Source organism: Castor canadensis, chromosome 1 (assembly GCF_047511655.1).
Source record: "Castor canadensis chromosome 1, mCasCan1.hap1v2, whole genome shotgun sequence".
Lineage (NCBI taxonomy): Eukaryota > Metazoa > Chordata > Mammalia > Rodentia > Castoridae > Castor > Castor canadensis.
Window position 1 is genome coordinate 177,758,378 of NC_133386.1, and position 20,595 is coordinate 177,778,972.

Genomic DNA, 20,595 nt, shown 5'->3' on the forward strand with positions numbered 1-20,595 from the left:
AGCTCTTTTAATTCTGAAAAAATTCCTTGGCTCAGTTTCTTTATACATCAAACTAATAGTATACACCTGCAAGGGTTAACAGGAAGATTAAATAAGTTAATTCATTGAAGTGCTTAGAAGAACATTTTGCTCTTAAGAAGTAACCCATAGATGTTAGCTATTTTTATGAAAGAATATATTTCTTGCCTTAAGCTAAAAATGATAACATCTTACTAAGCATTTATAGTAAACAGTCTCGGAAAAAAATGTAGGGAAGCCAAAATCCAAAAAATAAAAATAAAATATTGTGTTTATACCTTTGTATATTGACATGCACACAGTATATTTTCCATTTTAAGATACATACAAAATATGAAATATGGCTGTGTACCATCTAAGCAATTTTGCACCTGCTTGTAAAATTTTAGTACATTGCTTCTAATATTTTTTTTGGCTTTATAGATAAGCTGTAGATAAATTTAAAACAACAATGTAAGAGTGTGAACAGCACAGTCTCCAGGGTATTATTTGTAACTGCTGCCCAGTATCCAGCATTTGATTCACATCTACTGTTAATCAGTAAGCAAGCAAAAGAGCTCTGTCCTAGAGAGTCTTTGAGGAACCGAGACTCAGAAGAACTCCAGAACTTGCTACTTTCTGAAGTCCAACACGTGCAGCTGTTCAGGGAAGCTAATAGCAAACCTATGCATTGGGTAGAAATGACATTGTATGTACTCAGTTTGGATCCATTCTTGGTGCTGACACCTGTTTATTTTACACTTGCTTTTCTTGCCATACATTTCTTGCAGAAATCAAAGAAAGGAAGCACCATTTAGGTCTTGTTATCATTTTATGAAAACAAATGAGAGCAGAGGAAAAGAAAAGGAGAAAGGCTAAACATTGTTTTATAATCTGTTGGAAGTTAATGGGTTTTAGTAAGATTACAGGATACTTTTATAAAAATAAATCTATTTTCATTTACTGTATTTTTTAGTTAGGGCATAAAATATATGTTCCACATTCTTTTTAAGTATTATTAATAACTCATGTGTAAAGTCAGCTGCTTTGTAGTGACTTAAACAGGGAATATATTTTGGCATTCAAGACTTAAATTCCCTGTCTAAACTCAGAGAAATTCTTTATAAAGGCAGTGATCTAATTCTCTCTCTTTATTTTACCCTCTACAATAAATTATTCACCAAATAATTTAATAATTTGGCTGAACCAAATTAGCAAACATAGAGCACATGAGGTAAGCATATAAGAACAAATGATCTAAGTAGGTTTTCAACTGTTTGTCAAGTTTGATAGATCTCACATTTTGCTCGTCTTCTGTACTTCGCTGTTTTGTGACCATCAATGAAAGTATGGGTTTCTGCTTTTCAATTATAGTATGTATCTGTGGATATTATCCTGTATCATCTTTATTGTCTCAGGAGGATGCTGAAATTAGAAAGAACACATCAACTGAGGTGGGAAGAGCTCAAACACTGACTTACTATAAATTACCTGAATATTTGACACTGATTGACAACGACGAGCCGTGCCTCTACACAGAGAACCTGTGTTTCTTTTTTGGCAATGAGGATGGCAGAACACCCAAATCCTAGTTTTTATCTTTCCTGTAGTCTCTGCCCATGTATATTTATTTCTAGATTCATATTCCTTAAGAAGCCTCCCATGTATCCTTAATCCTTTGAAATTTCCGCTATTCTTCCTGCTTAGAAAACAACTTTCACTTCTGAGATTTTCAAAACTAACCTTTCACAAATCATGTTAAAGAAAAAAGATGTTAAGTTGATTTTATGGGATGTGCTAACAAAGCAGTTTTATATAAATATACTGGTCAGTGATAAATATATATACCAGATGTGTGTGTGTGTGTGTGTGTGTGTGTGTGTGTGTGTGTATGTATATATATATATATATATATTTGCTCAATGGGTGATCTTGAGCAATTTGTTAACAGCTCTGTGTCCCAATGTCTCTGGAAGCATTCTTGAGTTAAATACAAGTGAACTGATGAGATTAATGGCTAATATCATATAGTTACTTAAGTTCAAAGACATTAGCTGCTTTTGACAGGCAGGTGGGGTTTCTGTATTATATTACAATTCAGGTTCTGCAGAATCACAAAGAAAGAAGAAAAATATGAACCAACAGAAACACAAAATACAGTGGGAAATTATTTCATGACCTTAAGAGTTACCCTGAGCCCTACTTATTCCAAATTTGGGACACAGCAGACTCTCAACTAATAAGGAAAGGAAATGAGTACTTTCCTTAAGGATAGTAACCATGGGCCTTGTATTTATTTTCTCAAGGAAAGAGGTTGGATTTTTTTGTTTTATTAACAGTAGATATAGAACACTTCCATTGATCAGAATCAATCTCAAACATAGTAAATGCTAATCTTTGGCCTTTCTCATGTTTGGCTTCTCTCTGCTCAAAATCATTTTGCAATGTTCACCATACCACACTATGGTAGAGAAGGCAATTAATTTTGCCTCCCTTTCTTAGCTGACAGATCTTCAGCAGTAAAGGAAGAGAAGGCCTTGGAGGTTCTAGATAAATGTGTTTCAGGTATCACAGATACATAAGTTTCTTATCCTGCAGTGCTTATGAATGACAGTAGGCTAATTTCAGGGTTGCTTAAATTCAGAAGTTCTGTAATATATTCAAGGAACAGGGAAGTTTACCTTCTTCTACTTTTTCCTTTTCAACATATCAATGTAATTGTCTCTCAAGGCCACAATAACAACTAGGAGAAATTCCCAACAAATAATTGTGTTTTCAACATGTTAGGTTTAATCAATGAAGAAAATCATTAGGAAAAGCATTCCCACTAGAGTTCTTCTGGTGTCACTTTGTCTACAGTTGGATCATGAATTTAATAAAATTAAACTACTACATTTGTTTTACTCTTTTTTTGTGCTACTGGGACTTGCTAGGCGCTCTACCACTTGAACCATTCTTCTAGCCCTTTTTGCTCTGGGTTATTTTGGAGACAGAGTCTAGCTTTTTGCCCAGGCCAGCCTAAGCAGTAACTGAAATTACAGGTACATACTACTATACCCAGCTTCTTTCCACTGAGATGAAGTCTTGTAAACTTTTTTACCTGGACTGACTTTGAACTGCAATCCTCTTAATGTCAGCTTGCCATGTAGCTGAGATGGCAGATGTATACCACTGTGCCCAGCTATTGGTTATGAAGATCTCATGAACTTTAGGCATGGATGCCTCAAACCACATTTTTCACAATCTCAGCCTCCTGAGTAAGTTGATTATAGGTGTGAGTCACAGGCTCCTGGTTTGATTTCCTCTTAAAACTAGGAGGGATCTACATACTCAGAATGGTAGAAGATGCATGCCTCCAGGATTCTGCCAGCATGAAAAATGGAATGTATGTTGAGTGTTGTAAAATATTTTTGTTTCACATTTCTGATTTGCTCATATAGCTCATTCCAGTGGTCACATAACGATAAGCACAATGCTTAGATACATTTGAGTATAAACAACTGTTGTGAGGTTATCCTTGGTCTTATTAACATTGATATTAACTCCTTTACTACGAACAGAAGGGCTGTAATATTGTAATAGAGTTAAAAATAGAAAAAAACAACGATTTAGGAAATTGTGATTCATTTTAGGAATTATGATTCATTTTACTAGCCAAATAGCTATTTTCATGAGCCTAAACATCTTAGTAGTTAATCAGTAGTCTGAATGTACAAGGAGGATTCTTTAGTCTCTGAATACTTACCATGATGTTTTTTTTCTCTTTCAAAGCCCATCATTACTCAGAAATTGACACATTATCCATTCTCTGTATAATTTACCTCTCCTTATTTGTTCTGAAAACATGTAAGTATTTTAAGTGTATTGGCTTATACAGACTTTGATGCCTGAGTAATCATTCATTATTTGTTTCCTTCTTTGATATCCATGGTACTTGGTAATAGGTTAGATTGGGCTCTGGTGGGCAAATGGTTAAAAGACAGGGAAAGAGGAATAAACACTCAAAATACACAGTGACGAGAAAAAAGATATGCTGATACGGCCGAATTTATCTTACCAACTCCAGATCCAGACTTCTAAAACTTCTCAGACATAATTCTGTTTCAGTTGCACTGAATAGAAATTACTTAAACTGAACTTATGAATAAATTAATGATTATAAAATATATATATATTTTTGAGTAAAATTCTAGTTGATATACTATGGAGTTTATAATCATACCTCAAATTTTAGATTATAATATCAGTTTTAATGATGGAGAGATTAAGTGTATAACAACAATGCATTTGGTACTATTATAAATGGACTTAAATTGCAATTAAGTTTGAGAGGCTGTAAGTCTGATTTCTATTGCTATGATAAAATGCCTGAAATAAGCAAATTAAAAGGAGGAAAGATTTATTTTGGTTCATGGTTTTAGAGATTTTACTTGACTCAAATGCTTTGAGCCTGTGGTAAGGGAGAATATCACGGCGGGGAGTGTGTAGTGGAGCAAAGCTACTCATACCATGCCAATAAGAAAATGAAAAGAGAGGGAGAGTTAGGGGATAGGGGCCAAATATAACCTTAACAGGCATATCCTAATGACCTACATCCTCTAACTAATCCCCAGATCCTAAATGTTCAACCATTCCCTAAATGTTCAACCATCTCCCAGTAGTAATCTTAATCTTTCAAAACATGAGCTTTTGGGTGACATTGAAGATCCAAATGGCCCAAACAATGTATGCACATATGAATAAATGAATAAATGGCAAAAAAAAATTCCAAATCTGAGCCAGATTCTGCAGTCTCAGCTATTGGGGAGGCAGGAGTAGGATGACTGCAGTTGAAGGTCAGCCTAGAATGACTGCAGTTGAAGGTCAGCCTGGGCAAAATTGTGAGATGCTGTCTAAAAAACAGCTAAAAGAAAAGGGCCTGAGATATGGATGAAGATGTGGAGCACTTGGCTAGCAAGCATGGAGCCCTGAGTTAAATCCCCCATACTGGAAAAAAAAAAGAAGAAAAATCCAGACCATAGGAGAAATCCTTTTGAGCTATTTGTATAAAAACTATGATCAACAATAGAGAGGTCCCACATTAGCACAAGCCTAGTTGATCTATTCCACTTTAACTCTCCATGAAAAGTCATTTTCAATAGTTTTTTAAAGGCACATTGAAAGTGCTAGTGCATATAACCTGATTGTTAATTGTGTCATCAGTTTGCTTTAACTTAAGGAATCTTGGGCAAGCCATTTAACCAGATGAATTCTCAATTTCATCCTACAAAACAATACCAATTATACTTGTTCCACATATATAAATTACATAGAAGGTGAAATAAATTTATTGGCAATACTGTGATTTGAACTCAAGTCCTTGTGCTTGCTAGTTGAGCTCTCTACCTCTCCAGCCATACACCAATCCCTAAGGTGAAATAAAATTTCTAATAGGAAAAGAATGATTTTTGGAGTCAAATTGTCGCATGAAAAACATGATGCACTGAGATTATCTGTGATCATAAACAACCTCAGCTTGTTTCTCCATCTTTAGTATAAGAGGAAAAATGCACACATTTGGATCCCCAAAGGCACAGGTATGTGCCTGTTCTAGTACAGACCCCTCCTACTTTAAATAGAAATGAGAAGTATAAAAAGTGACCACGGCTCATTTCAGAATGTAAGTAATTAAAGTCACTGCTGTTTTCACTTTGTTCGCATCAATTGTTTGCTTTGAAGGAGGTCGTCTGACATGTCATAAGGACATAGAAGAAACACAAGGGAGAAGCTTTCATACAGAGGAACCAAGATAAACTGCCAATCACCAACATTAAATCGCCAGTAACGTGGGTAGTCCATCTTAGAAGTGGACCCTCCAACCACAATGAACAAATTCATGTGATTTACCTACCATAGGGGTTGATCCACCAACCTCAGGGTGAGCTCCAGATAAATGCGCACCAGCCAGGTTCTTAACTGCAACTTCCAGACTCCAAGTCAGAACCACCCACCTGGTATAAATTACACATTGACTATCCTTCAGAGGTCCACGAGTTAAAGGCTTAGTTCTCAGTGTGTCACTATTGTGAGGTGGTGAAACCTTCAAGAGGTAGAATCTTGGGGGCAACTCTTAGCTTAGTGGGACCATGCCCTTAAAGGGAATTTCAGGGTCCAAGCCCCTTCCTCTTCTCTTGTTTCCTAGCTGTGAGGTGAGCAGTTTGCCCCACTACACCTTCCATATCACTGCCATCTTGCACATCCAATAGCACCCCACCTGATTTTGAAATGGAAACTCCAGAGCTGTAAGACACAATAAGTCTCTTCTCCATATAAGTTAACTAATTCAGATATTTAATTATAGTAACAGGAAGCTAACTAACATATCACCTAAACTGTTCTTATTTCCTGACCCACAAAACTATGAGAGAAAATGAGTGCTTGCTTTTATCATTTTAAATCACCTATTTGTAAATTGGTTGCTTAAACAAAAACCAATAACTGAAAGGAGGAAAGAAATCTGCCTTTGAAAGTCATTGTGAGAGGTAAAGGTCATTTCTCTACTCACCTACACACTGTGTTTTTACACACTAAGAGATCAATAAATAGGGGTACTGTAGAGTTTGATTTCCATTAAAACCACATCATTAAGGTATACCATTCATTTCAAGATACTTAATAGTAATTGTAATTGTTTGGGTACCTTTTCTTTCTTTTCTCTTAAATATTAACCTGGGATTTTTATCATATGTCATACATTTCAGAGCCCAGGATCTTCAGGGATAGTAAAACTCAGTTTCAGGGGAATCCCTGGAAATAGTACTTAGCTCAAGATTGTACATGTGATTTAAGAGAGTTCATTCTCTCTTGAAATATTGGGAATAACAGGCTCTTTCTCAATTACTGGGCATGACAGTGGCTAACAGAGAATTTTTAGCCAATGAGAACACCAGTTGAATCTCTGGGTGGCATAGAAAATAGGGAGAAAGAAACTCTAGGTAGTGATCCATTATGCTAATTAGTCATGAAGCCCACCCTATCACTTCTCTTTCCAATTTAGGAGGGCCAGGGAATTCCCATTGTTGTAATCCTGATTAATTGACATATTACATTAAAATGCAGTATATTTGGATAATTCATACATTTTTAATATTTCATTATTGATATTTTGATATAGCATGTAAAAGAATAAAAGTAGTTTATTTTAAGCATTGTAAGTCTCATTTCTTGAAACTTCAATTCGATTGGACTGTGAATTATGGATCTTACATACTGACTCATTTTTTTCTGTGCAGAGCTCCTTATATTTAGAACTATTGTTTCCTACTCCTTTGCCTTCTTATCATAATTATACTTTGCTAAATCTCTACCACTGTATCTCTGCCACTTATTGTAACAAGAAAAGCCATTGCTATTCAGAAAAGAAAGCAGGCAGTTACTTTAATACTTGAAAGGCAGCAGCCACTATCTATCAGAATCCACCACCAATCTTTTTTACCCTTCCATTCATTCACTTCAAATCAGATATGGAATTTGTCCTTGTCAGTATGAAATGAAACCACAAGGCTGCTTCCAAAAGAACTGGAAAGAAACTGCCCTGAGTATACAAAGTCAGAAATCACTGACTCCCATTGTGTGACCTTGTGGGAAGTTGGTTCTCCCAGACACTCCAACTCATTAACTTCAGAACTGGGGATCCTTTAAAGGAGCCAACAGTTCCCTTTTCTCTCCACAGACATCTTGATCTCAGAAGTCACCTTCTTGTGCTTCTGATAGACAACTTTGCACACACAGCAAAGAACATAGGTTTCTGTATCAATCTCCCAACTCCACTGAAAATTAGTCTAGATCAGGTCAACCTGGGTTCACTTCCAATTTCCTTGCTGCATAGCTATTTGGCTTAGGACAAGTCCTGCAACATTGCTACACCACAGCTTTCTCACCTTCAAAGTTAGAAAAAAAAAACAATTTATATGGTTAGTGGAAATGAAAATGGAATTGTGATGTTAATTTTTAGTGTCAGTTTTGGATATTGTAAACAAGAACTTCTTTCCCTTCTTTTCTGTTGCCATAATAATTCGTAAAGATATCTTTAAAAATGAGAGCATTGGAAAAACACAACCAATATAGGAATGGTCTGATAGCAAATTTAAAATGGTACCCTACTTCCATCTTTCCTAAATACTAGCTGAATTCATGTTACATATCAAAGATAAACTGCATCAGAACTTCTGTGCACTTTTGTGCAGATGTTTTTTCTAGAGTTAAAATAACATATTTACATTTACTTGTATTTTTATTGTCACCATTCAGTAATATCAAAGTTCTATCAATTGTCAAGTACAAGAGATGAAGGAGGAAAAGAAAAATAAGCAATATAATATTGATATAGGAAGAGTAGGAATAGGAAGATACTCTGATAATTTTTAAATGTCTAGTACTGTTATGAGTTGTAAATATGCATACTGTATGTAATTGTATATACGTAATATACCTTTTGCTGAAAGACACTTTAGGCATTCAATTATTGAAAGCAAATTGTTAGAACTTGAAAAAATAAATCCATTTATAAGAAATTTGTCCCAAACAAATAGTTAAACATGCTTGCAAAAACTCAGCTAAAAAATAGTTCACCATAAGATTGTCTAAAGGATCAATAAAATTGAAAAAAATTGTGTGCCTAATAATAACAAATTGTTCCAATGAAGAATAGGACATGCATTTAATGGAATACAATAGAATATAAAGTTAATGGTATAATAGTAATTCTTAGCAGCATGAAGAGACTACATATTATTGAAAATTCAAATTATGAAATTATATGTTTCACAGTCCACTCTGAATATTTACCAATGAAAGGTGATCACTGATAAAAAGTAATTCAAAATAAAGACTACACTTTAATGTGTTAACAGAAAACTTTTTTGTTGTGCTGTTTTGTTTTGTGTTGTCGTAAGACAGGGTTTCAGTTTGTAGCCCATGCTGGCCTTGAACTCATCATTTTCCTGCTTCAGTTTTCTGAGTGCTGAGATTACAACTATGTACCACCACCCCAGTCACAAACACTAGATATTTTTAGGTGGAAATTTGATATGTTTGCTTTCTTCTCTTGACTTATCTATAGTTCCTGTTTGTGTTTGTGTTATTTCTTCTATTAAGAAAAAAATTCAACTTCTATGGTGTACTATATATCTCATTGGTGTCACCTGCTAGCACAAATGATACTGATAGAGAAACAAAAGGTTCAGCTCTCTTGAATTTATTAGTAGTGATTTCAGTATTCTTTCAAGATACCTCTTTCCAATTACTCCCTTTTCTCACAAGAGATTAGAACTGAGGATTTTCCAAAATAAACAGATCTTCTATTTGTAGAGGTCTGATCCTCCCTCTGCTCTGTTATCTACTTTTCTTACCATCCTTCAATTCTTTTATGCACCTTTGCTCTGTGGCCCACATTTTCCTATGAGGCAGCTGTTGACCTTCTCTTGAACAAAAATCTGGTAAGTTTTTTCCTTTTAACACTTTCTCAATACCTTTTTGGGAGGAGTTTCCTTAACCAGGTAGGTTTGTGTATGTTTAATATTACTCACCTTTCCTTTCTACAAAAGACAAATTCCAGAAAGAAGCTGGTGGAATTGTAGTTGGTTTGGGTATCATTACATACAACCTCACACTGTAGCTCATGAATCTTGAACACTTAGAACATATTGCTAATTCTTTCACACTCTAACTAATTCACTTACAGTAATTTTCTTGAAATGCACCACAATTTAAGCATTCAGGTCCCTTTGGCATCTGAACATAACTGAACCTCAATTTTAGAGCAATTCATATACTCTCTCATAGACTTCTGTAGTGATAGTATGTCAAGTATATTAAATTCCTTGTGTTCTCTGGCAGCTTTAGAGCTGATTGGTTAGTGGTACAGAAGGACTTTTGTGAGAGCCTGTATCACATGATAACCAAGAACTTTGTCTGTGAACTAGACAAATTACTGAGTAGAAGAAAAAAATTAACTGAGTAACATCACCAGAACTTTTGTGTCAAAAAGATACAAAATGCTATAATAGAAATCAGACTAAATTAAAAAGAAATTAAAATTATAGATTTAAATCTTCTGTAGGATAATCTTAGGCAAATCAACTCATACTTATGTTAATTTTCTTAGCTAAATTAGTCTTGTAGTTAGACTCTAAGGAGTCTTTTAGGGTAAATGAATATGATCTTCCCAGAATAAAGCAAGCAAGTTTGACCATCAAGTTCATATTTCAACCCAAGTTGAATGAATGTAAATCTAACCTGCCTACATCATTCCCCAAAATATTCTGAATTGAGACTTTCATTTTCAAAGCTTTGTAGTTGAAAAGTCCATACTTTTCTTGAGTGAAGTCTTACTCGGTCCTGTGTGTGTGTGTGCATGTGTATATGTGTGTATATGTACATATATGAGTATGTGTATGTGTACATGTATGAGTATATGTATGTGTGCATGTGTTGTTTTTAAATATTTACTCCAAGCTTCAATTGAGAAAGCAAACAGAATCTAATTTACATAAGTATTTTAGCTAATATTCTAAACAAAAAATACACAAGTGTATAACTTTCAAATGCTATTTTGTTTAAAGTAATAGTTGTTTCACGTGAAAGCTACCTCAAACATTAGATTCACCAGTGTCTGTAATTTTGATTTCAGGAATAGCAATCTGCATTTGAAAAACTTACATTTGGTTTCCATGAGGTAAATCATCTTGTGAAAAGTGGTTCAGCATCTCATAGACAAAAGGTCAAGGTCTTTTCACATGGTGAATTACTCTTGATTCTGCGAAAGATACTTTCAATGGAATGGTGATTTCCATTTCTGTCTAATTAGACATCTTCAGTATTTGCATGGTCCTTTACATCGGCTCTGCTTATGCATTGGTCAAAACAAGTAGTCTAGTTAACATTTGTTGTATGAAAAATGTCTCTTCTCAAATCAGTTCAACCTTCATGTCCCCTTCGTAACTGTGATAGTTTTCTTTCATAGCATAACAAATTAAGATATGCTAAATGCCTTGAAACAACACTCATTACCCCACATTTTCTGAGAGTTTGTGCTGATAATGCCAGCATGACTAACATGGTTGCCTGTTCAGAATCTCACACTCCAGGGGTTAGCTAGCTACATTAATGTCAGAGGCTCTGGAGGAACGTCCACCTTGAAATTAACTCTCAACTCCTAGAGCCTGCTCACAGTTCCCCATTACAAGATTCCTCACGCACTTTTTCCTAATATGTAAACAAGGGTAGATCTCCAGGTAGAGTTGTCTTCAAACTTTACAACAATCTGCATTAGATAGAGAAAATTCTCTTCCTTTAAAAAAATTCCTATAATTAATCTAACACACCTCTGATAATTCCTATATGTTAAGGTTGAATGATAAGTAAACTTAATTATATCCGCAAAACCCTTTCTGCATGTAATGTAAAAATTTCAATCACACAGTAATAAGAGAAGGCAGAGATCACATTCATAGTCTCTAGCATTAAGTTATCATAGATTTCTGCCTACTATAGCATTTAAGAGACAAGTTAATTGTATTGTATTTGAAAAAACAATCAGTCTTTCTGGTTTTAGACAATTCTTTAGACAATAATTTTTTAGATTGACTGCCCAACATGATAGATCTAAGGAAAACCTGAGTTTTGGGGATGAATGTATAATACTTCAAGGATCAGAAAACAGTGAATAAGTATCAAGGGAACTGCAGCATTCATCTAACTCTCTGACTTAACCAATCTGAAGTCCACAAATTTCCTTTGAAACATAGCAATAAGAGCTAAGAGATCTTAATGATATAACTTGTACCAGTCACTGTTCTTCTTGCTTTGCATGATTTCACTCAGGTAATTCCCACAATAAGACTAAGGTACATACCCCAGTTACCATCATCAACACTATTTTCTACATGATGAAAGTCAAGCCTACATAGGTCAACTGAATTTCTCAAGACATCTGTCTAGTAAATGGTGCAACCTACTGTTACAGGCTTGAGTCCACATGCCCAACCTTTATGTAAAGATGTTTCTATGAGTCAAGGTCATGCAGAATTTCCCTTAATTGGACCTCTGATGAAAAGAAGCCTCAGGTATGACAAGACATTCTAATTGTGTATTTTGGCATATGTATTTGTCAGAGAAAGTGTTTATCCTTCAAATTTTTAGTTTTATAAACACTATTAATTTGTGTAGGTCTTCTTTCTATAAATACTAGTAAGCAAATTTTAGTAAATTTTAATACCCTATCTTTGTTTTCCTTCCTTCTTTCTTCTTCTTTTTATTTCTTTGTGGTACTTGGGAGTGAACCCAGAACCTTGTGCATGCTAAACATTTGTTTAACTATAAAGTTTTTCTGTAGCTTCTTTTCTCAACCCATCAGTTCTTCAAAATTTTAAATCATCCATCTATAGCTCTTGAAGCTTTTTCTCCAAGCTAAATATCCCTAACTACTTAATAGTTTCTCCTGTGGTGAGCACTTCAAACTCTAATAACCTGAATGCTCTATACTTACTCCATAAAATAAAATAACAACCTGTCTTCAGATGGGTTCTGAACAATTCAACTCAAAATGATGATTTTTGTAAAGATTAGGTTATGCTATAGTGGAAGTACTGCTGCTAAATCTTAGTCACGCAAAACATTAAGATGGATTTTTCTTGTGCCCTCTAGCTACCGTGAATTTGAAGTAGTTCTAATCATAGTCAATCAGAGGGAAAAATGGAGGACATTCAATCTGGACATCTGCTTCTATAATCAATGGAACAGGTTGGAAGGAGTGCGAAAATCTTTTATTGGTAATTCCTCTTTGGACATGGCAAACCCTTAAACATGTATGCATACACACACACACACACACACACACACAATCGTAGTTCAAATGCATTAGCCAATGTAAGCCATGTGCCACTGTCTAACTTTAAGGAGAGTGTGGAAAATACAATTTTTCCCTAATACCTCAAAGGGATAACAGAAAAAGAATAATGATTGTAAAAAAACATGACTATCATCAGAATAAGTCAGGTTATACTGTAATACATATACCCTTTAATGATTATCAGAGTATGTAACGTATGCTTCTGTTCAAAAACTTCTACATCATCTCTTGGATTTACTTTAATATATTAAATTCAGTAATCTGAACACTTTAGTATACTGCTAAAAATTATGCCAGTAGGTTGCACTAATCCGCATACAAAAGAAAATCCCTATGCTTTCCCTCTGTTTTTGTAGCAGCCCAGATTGAACTGGGAAGTACATCATTGGAAAGAAGAAAAAAAGTTATGCCAGCACTGATGATGGGCATAGCACCTTATTTCTCTTATTGAACTATGATGGCTTTTAGACAGCCATTACCCAACCTTTTCAAGAGAAATAGTAAGATATTGTTGAAATCAATGTAAAACAAATCAATACAACTTTTTATCTAAAATATACAGGAAATTTATGAAAATAAATTACAATAAGACTAGAGACTTGCACATTACCATTCTGGCCATGGCATTGTGCATCATGATCAACAGCAAATGAAGTGTAAAATAAACATTTTCCGGGAATGCCAGTTCATCTCTTCCAAATCTGACATACATTACAAATCAACTTAAAGGAAAATCAGTTTTGGTGAATGCTAATCATCCATTCTCTATGCAGTCTGTCAGCAAAATACCTAACTAAAATTGTAAGGAATTAATGAGTTTTCCTTTTGACACTTTTCACATTGGCCTAACTGAAGCATATATTAAATTTTGGAGGATTACTGTGACTAGAACTTGGTAAATGACTCAATCAAAACTAAGATATTAAAAGGAAGTCCAACTCTTTGATTAAGGAATGATAAAAGTTGGGAGACCATTATTTATATTTAAAGATAAACTTCAAAGAAAGTGTTCTATTCTTAAATTATATTTTATATAAACACGTGATTGCATTTTAATAAAAACGTGAACCAATCAGGAAAGATTTTATTTCTATAGCTGTTAAAGTGCTTATGGAATATCTGTGAACATTAAAATAGTTTTTCTTAAAGTGTGATCTGTGTACATTTTGCCCATAAGGATCTGGAAAGTTTGTTTAAGCAGAGATTCCAGCCACCATCTTCAAATTACTGCACCTTCAGGGAAGATTTCTTCATGCTGATATTATACAAACTATTTTAGGAGGAGGTAAGATGAAACTGTAAGAAAACAATTTTTAGAGACATGAGCATCACATGTAATAATACTTCAGAGAATTTCTGTATAAATTCAATGACATGGTATCTGTAAAGCCCTTACAAAGGCAGCATACAAATTTAATGAGCGTTATGACTGTCTAAAATGTTCTCCAGACAATAAGGATTGGTGTTCTGTTGCAAGGTCCAAAGTTGCCATAAACCCAAGTGTTGATGAGTGAAGAGATTCAGTAAGCAGGTATTCTACAATGCAGTCAGGAATATGAGGAAAATAGAAGTGAAGTCTGAAGAATTCACTCAAAAAGAGGATTTTTAAGTCAGTATACATTCTTGAATTTTCTTTTCACCTCCCTACTTTTTTTTCCCTTTAAAAGATATTTGAATAATATTTAAAATTTTATATCTGTATTATGAATCTAAGAAAGAATCCATCTCTTATTTAAAATCACATGCATGATGCATAATTTGTTAAACTTTGCTAAGATTATTTTTGTAACTCAGATGGAATTCTGTTAATGGTGGTATCGAAAGAACATATATATGTCCAAAGCAGTATTGTTTCAAGCCTGGTTATAAGATTGGAAAAACATCATATCCAGCCTTTTGCTCTCACCTTCTGTATGCAGGGGGTGCTCCTTTCTGCCTTTTTATTTCTCCCTACTTTACTCCTTACTTTGCTAAATAAATCTTTGCTAAACTTAAAAAAATCAGATATATTATTTGTAAAAATTTTATAGAAGAAATTAACTTTGTCCAAGAAAGTTCTTTTACACTAGCTTTTGAGAAAATGGGTAAAAGTGAAGGAAAAAACAGAGGAAAATCAAACATTGTACTTAGTGCAAAACAGATATTTAATTACTTTTGTAAATAGATTATCTTTAGAAGAAATTCTCTATCCTTAGTAGCTGAAAATGTTTTCTATTGGAATCCAATTTTTTCTATAACTATAGCATTACTGGAATTTGCTGGGGAATTTTAATTTCTGTGTCTCAAATAAATATGTTTGATATTTTATTATATTTATATAATTTATTAAATATTTTATGTCCTAGATATTGTGTCATCTTTAATTTATTACCTTCTAAATGAAAGGCAATAACTATCATTAGAACTACAACTTATGGAGAAAGACTCTTGTCCTTACAGTTTGTGTGTGTGTGTGTGTGTAAGATATTTTTCATTACCTCCTCAATAGTTTCACATGTTTCTACATATCCACTGCACAAAAGAAAGTATGAGTTAGGACTGCTTATTCAGAACTCCTGATTTTAAATATGATTATGGGTACAATTTTTTGAGTATATGCATTTTCTAAAAAACAGATGAATGACTTACATAGATTTTCAAAAGGCTTTGTGACTCATCAAAGTTAAATGACATATATCAAATGTAGCCATGCTTTACTTAAGAACTTTTTTCCCACCACAATGCACAATTAGAAACAGATTCTATGTTATGATCAAATGTGTGAGTTCACATACTTGTGTGTATGCACACATGCATATCCACAAAACCTAAGTTTCACAAAACAATAGCAATGCCTTAAATTGCAATGCAGTATGACAAATTTCTATACTAAATGTTAAGAAAAAGAGCTAATTCCATCTTGCCAAATTTTGCATCTCAATGCCTGCAACTCATGTTCTCCATCACAAGTAAGAGAAGCCTGGTAACTAATGTAGAGCTTTCACACATCTCATGACATTCCCAACACCACAGCATTCTTATAGATTACACTGTCAATCATAATCCTTATCTAGGGCAAGAAACCCATTTCCTACAATGGCCTTGTCAATGAGCAGATCCTGGTAACTATTTATGAGCTTTAGAGGCCAAGTGGAGCCTGAAATACACACTGAAGATTTAATTAGGTCAAATGCAGTAGAACTCATTAAATCCTATTCACTTTCTTTATATATTAATGTATTGTGGGAAGAAGACAACCTGCCTACTTCATGGTCTGGGTATCACAATTATTATTTTAATTAAGAAAAGTTAGGGCTAATCTCCCTTGATTTTCAATTACAATGTAGTTGATATGTCAATGTCTATCAAAGTGTAGCTGCAGCCTTGATGGAGCAGCCCACAGTTCCTGGTGGGACTGCTCAGGGTAGAGAACAAATGGGGAAAATTTTGCTTTCCCCCTTTCTTGATACATTGGTACACCATCTGCGATTTCTTTTTGTCTTATCCTTTACTACTTGTTATTCTTTTCATCAATGAAGTTTGGCAGAAACCCAAATATACAAATTAACATTCCCAACAGAAGAAATGTACATGTTTTAAATAATGCATTTCATTTTTACTACTCCAAATTGCTTACTATATATCAAAATATGAAATATGTGCTTTATATTTGTAAAAATTCATTCAGGAGGAATATCAGCTTTCATTTTTGTAATTTTTTTTTTCTTCGTGAGTCCCATGTTCTGACTCCTGACAGGTGGATGTCTGAGAGTGCATCTAGAGAGCCCAAAGCATTCCTTCCCATGTGCCCAGGAGCAGACTGGTTGCTGCTGGTAGCCAACCTCCCACCCCACTCCAGACAGTGCCATGACCTTCCTTAAGTTGAATCTAATGTGCCATGGTATTATAGATTATCTACATTTGGTTCTAATTCACTTTGCTCATTCTTTCTATTCATTTACAAACACCCTGACTTTCTATTCAAATACAAGCCTTTATCTAAGGTAATATTTCTGTCTAGATTGGTATTATTCTAATATACATATATTTTATATTCCCAAACTTACTTATCAAAAGTCATTTCTTGAAAGAAAAAATTACATGTGAATGTACCCTATGTGCTTAGCATTCTGTTCAGCATAGTATAGTAAATATGTATGGTATTTGGCTGCCGATGTGTATTTTCCTTCTTACTGATAGCAGGATTTCTCCCTGGATAAAGTCTTTTTATCCACTACCTAAAGTACCTAAAGAGATAGCACAGGATAAAAATCTAAGTCTGAAATTTGCTGACTTGAAGTCCTGAGTTGAAGGGAAAACAAACTAGCAAGCAAATAAACAAATAAGCACAAATCTGAAAATAACTGGAATTCATCCATTTCTGACTCAGCTTCTAAACAAAGTGTAACTCTTATGACATCATTGCTACCTTCAGCTCTTTCTTCATAGTCCTCGAGTTTTACCTTTTTTATATTCTGTGATTGCTATTTTATTCTAAGTTATTTGATTAAGGAAGGCAAATTTTTTTTTCTGTCACTGGTAAAAAAAAAAAAGACATACAACCAATATGTGGACATTTGGAGGACTTTTTTTTTCCTTTTCGTGGTGCTGGGGTTCAAACCTGGGCCCTGTATACGCTAGGCAAGCAACTCTACCCCTGAGCTGCGTCCCTAGATCTGACTTCATGAATTCTACAAATAAATCCACCAAAGGACAAGTGGAATATCAGACCACGTACTATTCTTTTGAATGTAAGTATCCTGAAGCTGAGATAAAATAACCTGCTTTTCTCTTTATCACTAGAACCACACATCAAGCCTTTTTCTGCTTTAGTTATTTTTTTGGATAGGTCTCATGTTTTTGCTCAAGCTGACCTTGGTCCACAAACTTTCTACCTAGGCCTCCAGCATACCTTGGATTACTGGAACAGACCAACACACTAGCTTATTGATTGAGATAGGGTCTTGTTAATTTTTTGCCTGGACTGGTCTTGAAATGTGATCCTCCTTAGTAGCTGGGATTCCAGGTGTAAGCCACAATGCCTGGCTGCAAATTCACAAACTAGAGTAAGTGTCAATTGTACAAGTACAGAAAAATACAGTAATATAATATGTTAGAGTTATTATTTATTTTATAAACAGCTTTCTTGATAAATGCTCAACCACCACAACAGAAGGAAAATTTTCAATAGTGAAATTCTGTATTAAAGCTCTCTTTAGAAGTACTTGCTTTTGCTTTTCTAAGCATCCACAGCTTTAGGATATCAGCTGTCCAAACCCAACACATTGTGAAAGAGGAAAATACCAGCATATAAAGCCACATGTATAAAAACTCTTAATACCTTCATGTCTTAGTTTACTTTGGAGTATTCTTAAGTTGCAGAATAAAATACACTTAACTTTTTCTTGCTTATGATATTTTTCAGTACAAAAACATAAGGCAAATGTAGTCAAAATTCTATTAGAAATCATGGTTTTTTGGTTGTATTTCTATAAGGATGAAAATTAGCCTTCTTAAAGAAAATACTAGTTTCACTTTTGCAATAATTCTAATGCTTAATGGTTTTAACTTTGATTCAGAATTCTGCTAGCAACTTGGAGTTTGCCCATTTTTATATTTTTAGCAGTGGTCCTCAAAATATTTTGGCAATCCAAATTAGAGAGGAAATCTTCATTCTTCAACTGTAAAAGACAAGATGATTGAAACCTATCTCTGCTTCTCACCAGTAAGTGACTACAAGTATATTTTTCTTTGATCCCTGGTCTCAACCTGGGACTTGATATCAACAAAGCAAGTTTTCCTCTCCTAACAGTTTCTGAATTTAAGGGAAAAGAAAGAAGGTAAACTTGTGTTTGGATAATAAAACAACACAGATGTCTCATCTTGTTTTCAAAAGGGAACTCACACTCAAAAGGACAAATTATTACTAAGAAATATAAATTAAGATACTTCATATTTTTATTTTACACATTTTGATTTATGTATTTTTATATATGTAAAAGCAAAGTAGGAATACTTCTATTAAAAGAAAAATATGTTTTCTAAATACTCTGTAACTGAAGACTTCAGGCATACTCTCTATTGTGTCTTAAAGCATTAATTTCAAAATAAATTTCAAAACAGAACACTTCTGTTTGTTCTATTCTGCTGGAAGGACCTTCCATTGTGTTTTGTATTTCTGTTTCATTCTTTTTTCTGAGGTTTTCCATATAGTGGGTTGCTTCCTCTTTAATAATGACAATTTTGCCCTTAATTCGTTTATCTCTATGGTGATCTATGTTTCAGCTTGGTGTTTATTTAGGGCTCCTATGAGTTCATTTATTATTTTTGAGCTTTCTCATATTCCTTAATTCTGTTTTCTTGGAATTTCTTGAGTGCCTCCTGTATGTTTTGGTTGACCATCAGTAGTAACATCTCTATGAAATTCTTTAATTATTTGTAGGATTTCTTCTTTCAGGGTGTTCTTATGGGCTTCATTGAGTTCCTTGGTATAGTTTATCTTTGTTTTGTTGGAGTCTGGATCTGTGTATCCATTTTCTTTATTTCACTCTAAATCTTGTACCACTTTATTTTTTGGTGGAGAATGCTTTCCAACTCTTTTTCATCTACCCATATTTCCAATAGATACCATTTCTGTCCCTGGACTATGTGTAATTTAGTATTAGCTGGGTTACAATATTAATACTAACAAAACCAAGAGAGAAGGAGAAAAAAGAGAAAGAGAAGGAAAGATAAAAGAAAGAAAAAAGAGAAAAAGAAAAAAAATGAAAAAATGGGAGAGATGGTAGATGATTAAACCGTAAACCAGACAGCCAAACACTTAAAGAAGGGAAGAAAAAAAAAATCACCAGTTCTGGAACAGGAGAATTGCAGTCTTAGTTGTTCTCATGTTACTCCTTTAGCATCCAGTCCTGTCTGTCTGTGTCTCTTAGGCAGGTTTGGAGCCCTCCTGTGCTGGCGTGGTGGAGCGGTTATCTGGCAAGCCTATAGAGCTGGGGCCGGATGTGGCCTGAGGGGTGGAGATCCCAGTGGAGCAGATATCCAGCAGGACCCGAGGGGCAGGGATCCCAGTGGAGCTGGGATGTGGTTGTCTCACGCAGAGCTGGTGCACAAGGGGCCCAAGGGGCAATTCCCATCAAAATCCCAATGACATTCATCACAGAGATCTACCCTAAAGTTCATTTGGAAACACAAGAGACTACAAATAGCCAAGGCAATACTCAGCAAAAAGAGCAATGCTGGAGGTATCACAACACCTGACTTCAAACTATATTACAAAGCAGTAGCAATAAAAACATCATTTTACTGGCACAAAAACAGACCTGAAGACCAGTGGAACAGCATAGAGGACATGGATATGAATCCATGCAACTATACCCATTTTATTTTTGACAAAGGTGTCAAAAATATGCGATGGAGAAGATAGTCTCTTCAAAAATGTTGCTGAGAAAAGTGGTTATCCATCTGCAAGAAACTGGAACTAGATCCATGTCTATCACCCTGTACTAGTATCATCTCAAAATGGATCAAGGACCTAAATATCAGACCTGAAACTCTGAAGTTACTACAGGAAGGAGCAGGAAACAATCTAGAACTAATAGGTATAGGCAAAGAGTTCCTCAATAGAACACCAGCAGCCCAGCAACTAAGAGAAAAGATGGACAAATGGGACTTCATAAAATTAAAAAGCTTCTGCACAACAAAAGAAATGGTCTCTAACTAAACTGAAG

At 34.5% G+C, this 20,595-nt stretch overlaps 1 protein-coding gene and 1 pseudogene across 5 annotated transcripts in view; one reads left to right on the top strand and one right to left on the bottom strand.

The window, feature by feature from the left end:
* The window catches only part of Lrrc4c (leucine rich repeat containing 4C), a 1,195,224-nt gene that overhangs the window by 1,064,451 nt on the left and 110,178 nt on the right, over positions 1-20,595 (bottom strand). The gene's annotated exons all lie outside the window — the stretch shown is intronic.
* LOC141416538 (small nucleolar RNA SNORA31) lies at positions 13,158-13,271 on the top strand (annotated as a pseudogene).